Here is a 9,836-nt window from a genome sequence, read left to right on the forward strand (position 1 = left end):
AGTTTCGTTCATAGCAGCACTACTCTTCCAGGTTGGCATCCTGAGAGATCTTTCTCAGAATTTTATCAAATCTTTTTTGTTGATATGCAGTGGGATCCTGGAGTACAACCCTGAATGAATATTCAGTGTGCCCTTTGTGCAGGACAGGTTCCACACACACAATAAGAGGTTCCCACGCTCTACTTTGGACTATTCTTTCAAATTATCTACTTAAATTGACTTACAGTCTTATAGATCATAAGTAGAATTTTACTCAGGTAGGAAAATGCTCAGATTTTCATACTGCTGTCTTTATTTTATGTTAGCTGTTTATCTTGCAACCACAGTTCTCTGATGTTTCTAATAAAATTCATTAATTTGTTGTTTATCTAGCTTTTTTTTTCCTGTCAGAAAGGCAAGAATAGTGCTATTTCTAGCTTTTTATGTTTCTGAGATGAAACCAGAAACCCCCAGATTTTTTCTTCTACTCTAAGTGAAAATTCCTACTGCATACCACCAAAATATCACTTAAAGGTTTATGTATATATGATTATATACTGAATATTCATTTTTTAAATAACAGGTTTGAAGCTTTTATTATTCTCTACATATTTTTTTCTTGGTTCTGCTTTTTCCAATTCATTGCAGGAGTATGAGCTCTTGGCTTTGATGAACTTTGACAGATGGACAATGCAGTGGGGCAAAGAAAATAAAAGCCTAAAATAGCTCTCAATTTGTGAAAACCCATGTAATCTGAAAAACTAGTTTCAATAGAAAGATTCCTCATCCAAGCACCCTCAAAAAGTTATTTTATATAAGAATCACTCCAAAATGGATCATAGATGTCTAAGTGCATCACAAATTCTAAATCTGAAAACAAACTTAGAAGTAGATCAATTAAAATGTTAATAGTAGAATAATGAGATTGTAAATGCCAATAATTAGACAATAATAGAAAAGCAGCATCAATAGTAACAATAATAAGAAAGGTTATTTGGTGCCCACCCCAAATTTACTGGTTTAGCCTACTTCAAATGTTAATTTTGTTCATGAAATCTTCCCTATCTTAACCAAAAAGAAATAATTGTTTTCATGTTTAAATAGCTAAAACATTTACATTCTTTACCTTGTATATCATACCCTACCTAACTTTATAGTTTTCCTATAGCACAACCACACTTTCCTTTGGTGGTCCCATAGATTATAACACCATATTTTAACATTATATTTTCTACATTTAGATAGTTTTAGATACACATATATTTACTCTTATGTTACAATTGCCTACAATAGTCAGTACCACACATGCTATTGAGGCTTGTAGCCTAAAAGTGATAGGATAGGTATATAGTAGGCAATAACATGTAGGTTTATATAAGCAGAGTTTATGATGTTCACATGAGGAAATCATCTAACAACAAATTTTTCAGAGTGTATCCCTATTTCAGCTATGTATGACTATATTATTTTTGTTTTACATACTAGTGCTTTGAGACTGAGTGATTACACACACACAAATGTTAATAGTGAGTCTTGTATGTGGAGTTATGAGTGATATTCCCTCTCAATGTGTGTGTGTGAGAGTGTGTTATAAGTGACAGTCTCTCACAGTGTGTGTCTGTGTGTTACACAGAGATTTTTGGGGGGACTGGTGAACTAAACTGGACCATAACCAATCCCAGGAACTCCTCTTTGCTTCTAATTCAAGGCATTATATAAAAGAAGATCCCAGACCTAATTTTAACCTAAATCAAGCTACTATCTTGCAAATAAAAATTATGAAAGTAAATGAAGAACGATCAAATGAGATTTAGAAAAGTCTTTATTCTGTGCTTGTTGTAGCGGAGACAACCATCATCATTTGTTTTTGGCAGAAACTCAAAGGCAGGCAGAAGAAAGGGAAAATTTTACGGGGACAAAGGGAAAGTTTCTGATATGCTCTGACTGAAAGCTATTGGCTTAGACAAGCTACTAGTGAGCTAGCTGGCAATAGGGCAGCCTGTGGGATGGGTTAGGGATATATATTTGGCTTAGGTAGTTGGTTCTGAATTGAAAGTAGGGACAACGTTCATGGAATTTGCTAGTTAATAGCCAAGTTTTGTCTATTTGGTACCAATTACAGTAGGAGTTAATTGTTGGCTTCCTGGATTGGTTTTCTGGGATAATTGCTGCAAGTTGTAGGTCAGAATTCTATTTACATTATATGATCTGGTGATTGTCTGTTTATATATTCAGTCTGTCAGTGACAGAGAAAGCTGGGACCAAAACTCAAGAGCTGATCTCTTTAAAACAACCTCCTGAACAGAACAGACGCAGGACTACTTTATAGCACTGGCCTCACAAAAGAAAATAATAAAGGATGGAAATACATCTTAAATGAAGTCTAAGCATAGTGCAATAATATAACTAAACTTCCACTTAGCTGACACATGTTTCAAAATTAAACTTGAACTGGAGTCATCCTCTATGGCCCCCTCCTCTTTACTGACGGAATGGGGTTTAGGGAAAGGTTTCTAGAAGCCCAGAGTAGTAAGAGGATCGGCATACCCACATTAATGACAATGTGGTGTTAGGGAAGTCCTTCACAACTTTGGCTATATAACATACGAATTAAATTATTATAGGTATTTTCCTAAGTCGTTTAATCCTGGATATTTGAAATTTTTAATAAATTTGGAAATCAATAGTTTCACATTCAGACTGTAAAAATTGTGGGAATCTCCTTAGTTATTTTCAGTATTTCAGTAGCTTAACAGAAATGATACTGCACAGCCTAATAAAAATATTACGTACCATCATTTTTCTTAAGTACTAATATTAATTGCACATGATGCTATGAGTCTTTGAATATTAGTTAGAGATCTAATTCTTCATCATACATGTGTAACATGCAAACTATTTGAAAGTAATGTGTCCCCATGGGATGAAAGGCATACTCATCACTTTATAGTAAAACAGTGAAAAACCACTTGACAAAAGAAGTTTAGGTTCTTTTTTTCTGATAGCAGATTTGTGGTAAAAATATTTTTTAAAAATATGACATAAAGAGAATCCTCATTAGTGAGATTTGTTTAACACAATTAGACAATGCAGCTACTGCTTTAAAGAAATGTTGTCAAGCCACACAGAGACAGTCCAATTTGAATTTGTAAAATTTGAATTTTTAATAAATCTACATAAAAATATATTTCTTAAAGGGAAAGAGTAGGGAAACATAAATTATTCAAAATTATTACAAAGTAAGTTACACTAAAATAAGGTTTTTATAGAACAATATGATACCCCTTTTCAAAAATAACTCATTTAGAAATCTCTTTTAATGAGTATTTAAGACTTGCCATTAGCTTTTTAAATTACAAAATGATTGCTCTAAAGAGCTTATGAATTGTCACCTCTGATATTTAAAAATTACCTTCAGATGGAATTTTTCTTATTGGTTTGCTGTTTAAACTTTTTGCTTTGAAAAAGCAAAGGGATAATCTATGCCCCTCCCTTCACTCCACTCAGAATTTGGAAAAATCATTCCCTTTTGAGCAGAGAGGACTGTTTATACATGGCATGTTTAAAAAGAGATTTGCTACACTGCCTGAAGCACAGAAGAGAAGAAACTTTAGAGAAACTCTTGGCAAGATTTTCAGGCTTTATTCCATTGTCTTCTCTGATATGGTGCCAATTTATGTGACAGAGCTGCACTGAATAGTAGCTTTTATTATAAATTGCAAATTCCCACCTCCCACCAGGTAAATATAAAAGTTTCATGCAACTTTTAAAAACATGCCAGGAAGAATTCAGGCCTTTAGAAGATTTGATTTTGCAAAAATGTGCCCTATTTTTCACTATATAAGCCAATAAAATACCATCACAGCATATAATGACACATGTACAGACACCAACTGAATATCAAATTGTACATTTTTTATTTCATCTCCACATTGATATTACCAACTTATTAACAAAGAAAAAATCCTAAATATAAAAGATAAAGGACTACACAAACATTGATTACCTTGATTCAGTTGGCTCTGAAGATGTTCTTAATGAAACCCACAATTTAGTGGATGAACTGTGGTCCAAGGCAACTTTGTTTGTATGATTTCAGAATATAATAATTCAAGGTGATCTTGCCATTGATTCATTACAGGGAACAAGGAGTTATTAAGTGATATAACCTGTTGGTGTGTGTTTTACTCTGTTCATATAAACCAGTGAAGCAAGATCAATTTGTTTCTCGGTTGAATTAGTTTTCTTGTGGGCACCTCAAGCATACATTCAAGAACAGCTTCCAAGAAACAAATTTATTTTCCTGAAATGATGGTCTTTATTGGCAACATCTAGTTCTTTTAATTTTACAGTTGGTTTCCCAGTTATGATCTGTTTTCATGAAGCATGAGAAAAATCCTAGAACAGTTAAATGTGCTTACCATATAGTTTCCATATAGTTTATGAATTAGTTGCTTCTTCAAATTGGCAAAAGACAGAGAATAAAATTGCCCTCTCAGTAACTTAGTCCTCCTTTTCCTGAATAGCACAAATATATATCCCACATGCAGCTGTATATCATTGTAGCTTGATCGTGGCAGTTATTAAATTGTATACACACACACAGAGTGAATGTGAGAGAGACACAGAGAGAGAGAGAAGTAAAGGAAAAGTTGGAGAATCCCCAGTTCTAATGCTACTTCAGTCATTCATTCACTGAGTATATATTAGAAATACTATGTGAATCTCCTGTTGCCCAATGTGTAAAAGACACAAACAAATAGCTTATTTTGAACCAACCAACTCCCAAGGGTGTTTTGATGTTTGGACAACTTACATACAGAAATATACTTTCAAAGCTCAGAAATAAGTGAACTATCTATCCACATTTAGAGAAGCATTATTATCTTTTTCTCTCTGATCTTAACCTCTTCAGCACTGATGAAACTAATATATGTCAGTTGTATGTGGTGTTTCTAACAAAGCAAATACATTCTTTTTTGGTGCCTTTCTGCTGCATTTGAAGGAAGAAAGGAACACAGGTGCATTCTAAATGACTCTTCGAGCTCTGCCCAGAAGGGCTCGCTCAGCCCGGGAGGGACAGCCATTAGTGAGTAAGTGAGAAGTGACATGTTCTGTCTCTCAAAGGGTTTCTTCGTGTCCACTTTGGTAGCTCTCATTACACTGCCTGAATCCATTAAGACAGAAACAAGGTTACCCCATGAAATGTTTTTGTGACTAAAGAGGACATGCAGCTCTTTAATCAGTGACAGAACATCTCTTCTGACAAGACCGAGTGATACAGTGTGCTCTGCTCCTACCTTTGCTGCTGAGAGGGGATATTCCTTACAAGGACAGACAATATTCTCATTAAATGGCTATTGGCTGATGTATTAGTGCTCCAGTGAAAACAATTATTCTGAGTATATTTAACGTAAATATCTATGTCAGATGAAATATTTTATATTGTGGAGATATGTGATCCATGATAATTCAGTTAATGCTTTGAGGTTATGGAGACAACTCTCAGCTGGTTTCCGATTTTACAGGGGTCAGGGTGATGTGGTAGGATTATTAAGGAGGAAAATACCCTTCTATTCCCAAAACAAAAGATGAAGCTGCTGGGTGAGGAGAGTGTGATACTTTGCCATCTCTTTTCTTAGCTTCGGTCTCAAATGGGATCTAAAGTGGTTTTGTAGCTTGAGACCCTGGAGATAAAAGTACACAGCATGTGTGGCTGACTCCAATACATGTTAAAAGGTCTGCATGGCTAAATATGTGTCACTGTGATATATGACATGGATAAAGGGTCACAGAAGGAACTAATTACTGGGAAAATGTCCCATTAGCTGGGATGGTTTGCATATACAGTATTTACTAAATTAGGAGAGAATAAATGTAGGTGGGTCTAAATATGTGGAGTTTCTCTGCCCTACCTGGCTGGATGGTAGTTAAGAAATATGATGTCCCCAAAACTGAAATGATCTGCCCAGAGTTGGAAAAAAGTCATTATTTGTGTCTAAATACACAGTCACTGTGGCTCAGTGAGTAGGGCACCAGCCCCATATACTGGGGGTAAAGGGTTCAAACCCGGCCCTGGCCAAAATGCAACAACAAAAAAAATAGCTGGGCACTGTGGTGGGTGCCTGTAGTCCAGGGGCAAGGGGCAAGAGAATTATCTAAGCCCAAAAGCTGGAGGTTGTTGTGAGCTGTGATGCCATAGCACTCTACCGAGGGAGACAAACTGAGACTCTGTCTCTAAAAAATAAATAAATAAATAAATAAAATAAAATAAAATTCAGATCTCCATCTCTTATTTAAGAGTTCTATGGCTTTTCCTAACCATAGCATAACTGTGGACAATTTATTTTGAAAAATCAGCCACTGTGTGGGTAGCTCTGACTCATTGCTAGAAATAATTGGCCAGTAATTGGCAAATGCCATGGCTCCCGTACATCCTCACTACATAAGAGTAGAACCCCAAGGGGGATCTACTTCCACTTCCCAAGTATGTCTCAAAAACTCTAGGGAATCTTAAGTCATCCTAAAATCACCCCTTTCCTTCTGCGGGTGATCTGTTCCCAAGATTAGCCCTGGTTACTGGACATTGATGTGTCCTGCTGGAGCTCTGCTGGCCTCTTTTTGCTACTGCCTCTGCCAGCTTGGACACTCCCAGCACATTGAGAAGTGAAAAACTCTCAGAGGGTTGTGGTGCGTTCTACTGTAATTTCTTTTCTTATCAGGTCACTGTCTCCAAGTCCAAATGCTGGGCAGTGGCCAGATATCATCCCACCCTTCAATACTACATCCTCATTCCCCTAGTCAGCCTATAAGAAAAATTCTCTACGTGTATTTGTAATGCGAACTGAAGCCTAAATGAGTGCGTCAGTCCATCTGCAGCATGGAAGAATCTGAATCAGAGCTGAGAGGCTCAGACTGAGCTCCCTGTGATTTAGTGACAGCAACCATTGCTCTCACAGGTGACACAGGGCCTTCAAGTAGTTCTTTCCATGTCTAGGACCCTCACTACACAGCCTTAGTTACCTGACAGGACTTGTCTGTCCTGAAAATGTCTTCTCTTCTCCTCATCTTACTGTGAACAAATAAGACATTTAAATGTCTTAGCTATTGAGTTTCTGTATGTTCTCTATACTGGTAAAAGTTAGTTAAACTGTTTTTCTCCAATAGAAACAATTTCTTTGTGTTTGTGTTCTGAATATGGATTAATGGAGAACATTGCTTGCCCCATATAATATGACTTGTGAGCAAGACAGAGGTCTTTGGCAAGGACCAGTGCTTGATCTAAAAATAAGCATCAAGCCACCTATCTCCCTGTTGCCCCATCTTTGCAAGTCTCGTGCCATCTCAAAGAGCCCTGGACTTAAAAATGTCAGGATTTCCCAGCTTACTAATCAGTCCCCATTGTGCACTTAGAGAGCTCATGCTGTATTTTTTCTCTTTAATGGTGGTATTAATTTTCTTGATTTAGATGTAGTAAAATTTGGCTTCATAGAAAAGAGACTTGTTTGGCTTAGGATGTAGAAATGTCCAAGAAAAATACACGGTTCATTATTAGTTCAGTCATGTTAATACCTACACTCACTTTTGTGATCCAGGCTGTGAACTTCCGTTTAAGACATGCACTTGAAATTGCTCCACATCCTGCTATTTCTATTTAAATTTCTACCTCCCAATACACACTTGAGTTTATTTTTGTTTACACGGTGAATAGACATGTTCAAGATGACCCTTCTAAAATGTAAGTCTGCTTTCTCAAAACCGTGATGTCTTTGACTCTACTACACTGTAAACAAGCTTGTTTTTTAAACTTCTATGTTTCAAACTTTTACCTTTCCAACTGTCACTGCAAAAGGCCTCTCTGGTCTGTGTTCCCTTGAGCTCAGTGATAAAATGCTTACGTAGCAATAATAATCCTCTTGCATCTTCCTCTCCTCACCGTTCATATATTGTTAATTTCCAAATTTCAGGCAACCCCCACTTTGGAAGTTGCAATATGCCTTTCTTTGGTTTTTCCCAAAGCCTCTAGAAATCAGAGTGGAAGGAGCATCATCCCCAAGTGGTCCCCAACCAGGCCTGCCTCTAGCTTTCCCTCACTTAGTGAACCACCTGGATCCCACGTATTTCTGGTACCCTGACTTAGGGACTTAATAGAATATTTCTCTGCTCCTTTTTCTTTGAGACCTTTTGCTAAACCCAATGAGTGACCCAATTAGTTAATTCTACTTTAATATCCATCATTTCCATCACTCCTTGGTTTTACTTAGTTCTTGTCCTTGATCAACACAGCTGTGAATGCCCATCTCTGGCAAATACCTGTGGCTACAAAGTCTCTGTCAATTTCTGTTACTTGAGTTTAGCTTCCCTTTTGTCTCGTCTTAACACATTGTTCAATGCCTAATATTCCAATAGTACATAAAAATATGTCCTTTAACATTTACCTGTCAATACTCAATAAGTAAAGTCATCATAGAAGGCCTGTTTTCCTATAATCTTTTAAACATATCTGCCCCTTTTTAAATAAAAAGGGGAGAAATCTATCTATAGTCAGATAATTTACATTTTTAAGAATGTGAGTTTTCTTCAATAACAAAGAACTTTCCAAGCATCACTTTATATCATTATAATGAACTAAGCATGAAAGCTGTAGGATTTTGTACCTCGAAACCCAGAAACAGTAACAGGTATGAAATGTCTATTGACAATATGAAAGCAAAAGTGAGGCCGTCTCCTTGTCTTGTGAAAACCTTGTGTACTCCATACAGAACCAAATAGGAGAATAATAAATACATTTCACTCACTTTCCTAAATACAGAAATAGAATACATAATGGAAGTAGCTGGAAGATTTGAAAGCTTGATTGGCTCGCTGTTTTGTGTTCCCCTAGTGAGGCTTCAGTTTTACTGTCCTAGGCTCTTCAAATCTCTCTCATCTCTCTTCCTTTTAATCTCCAAATTTTTCACAACTATGAAATATAATTTAAAAATATGTGACGAATTGAGCCATTACCAGATTCTAATTATGGACATTTTGCATAAATTTTCAAGAAAGAATGTCAGATATGTGACTTTAAACTGCTAAGGTCAAATACTGTCTTTATAATTTTTAAATTTTTCAGAGAAAAAATTTGCTATTGCATTCTTTTTCTTATCTCCAGTAGTTTCAAATTACATACTACTTCTACTAATAATAATTTCCTCAACAAAGTAGTTAATCTCTTAAAAGCTATAACAATATTTTCGTTTTCTGTTTAGTTTCCTCAAACTCCTGGGACGCTTTTTTGTAATACCCATTTAAACCTTAAACAGTAGCAGTTGCCCAGGATGCGGAGGGAATCAGAGCACTACTATATTGGTAGCTGGAGTAGAAAACAGTATAGCTACTTAGGAATTCTCTTTGACACTTTCTTGCCAGGGGAAATCTATGTCTATTCTGTGATGCGTCAATACTACTTCTAGTTATATATACAAAATATAAATAAAAATATATACTCACACAAAATATTTGTAGCAGCTTCATTCATAATGGCACCAAACTGTAAACAATTCACATGTCCATCAAGAAAAGGACACACCAACCTGAGTATACCTGTTAGACCAGAAGGGCAATGATTTTCCAAAGTTTTCTTACACAAACTTTCTTTAATCACTTAGTAGAGTAAATGGTATTTTGAAATTAGAAGAATTTAGAAATAGAGAATGAAGCAAGATCATACTATTCTACTTGAAACTAAGAGTCACTGAATTAAAGAGTTCTCTTTAGGCTCAGTGCCTGTGGCTCAAGTGGCTAAGGCGCCAGCCACATATACCTAAGGTGGCAGGTTTGAATCCAGCCAGGCCTGCCAAACAACAATCATGGCT

This window comes from Otolemur garnettii, unplaced genomic scaffold, assembly GCF_000181295.1.
Source record: "Otolemur garnettii isolate 467f Iridium unplaced genomic scaffold, OtoGar3 scaffold00012, whole genome shotgun sequence".
NCBI lineage: Eukaryota > Metazoa > Chordata > Mammalia > Primates > Galagidae > Otolemur > Otolemur garnettii.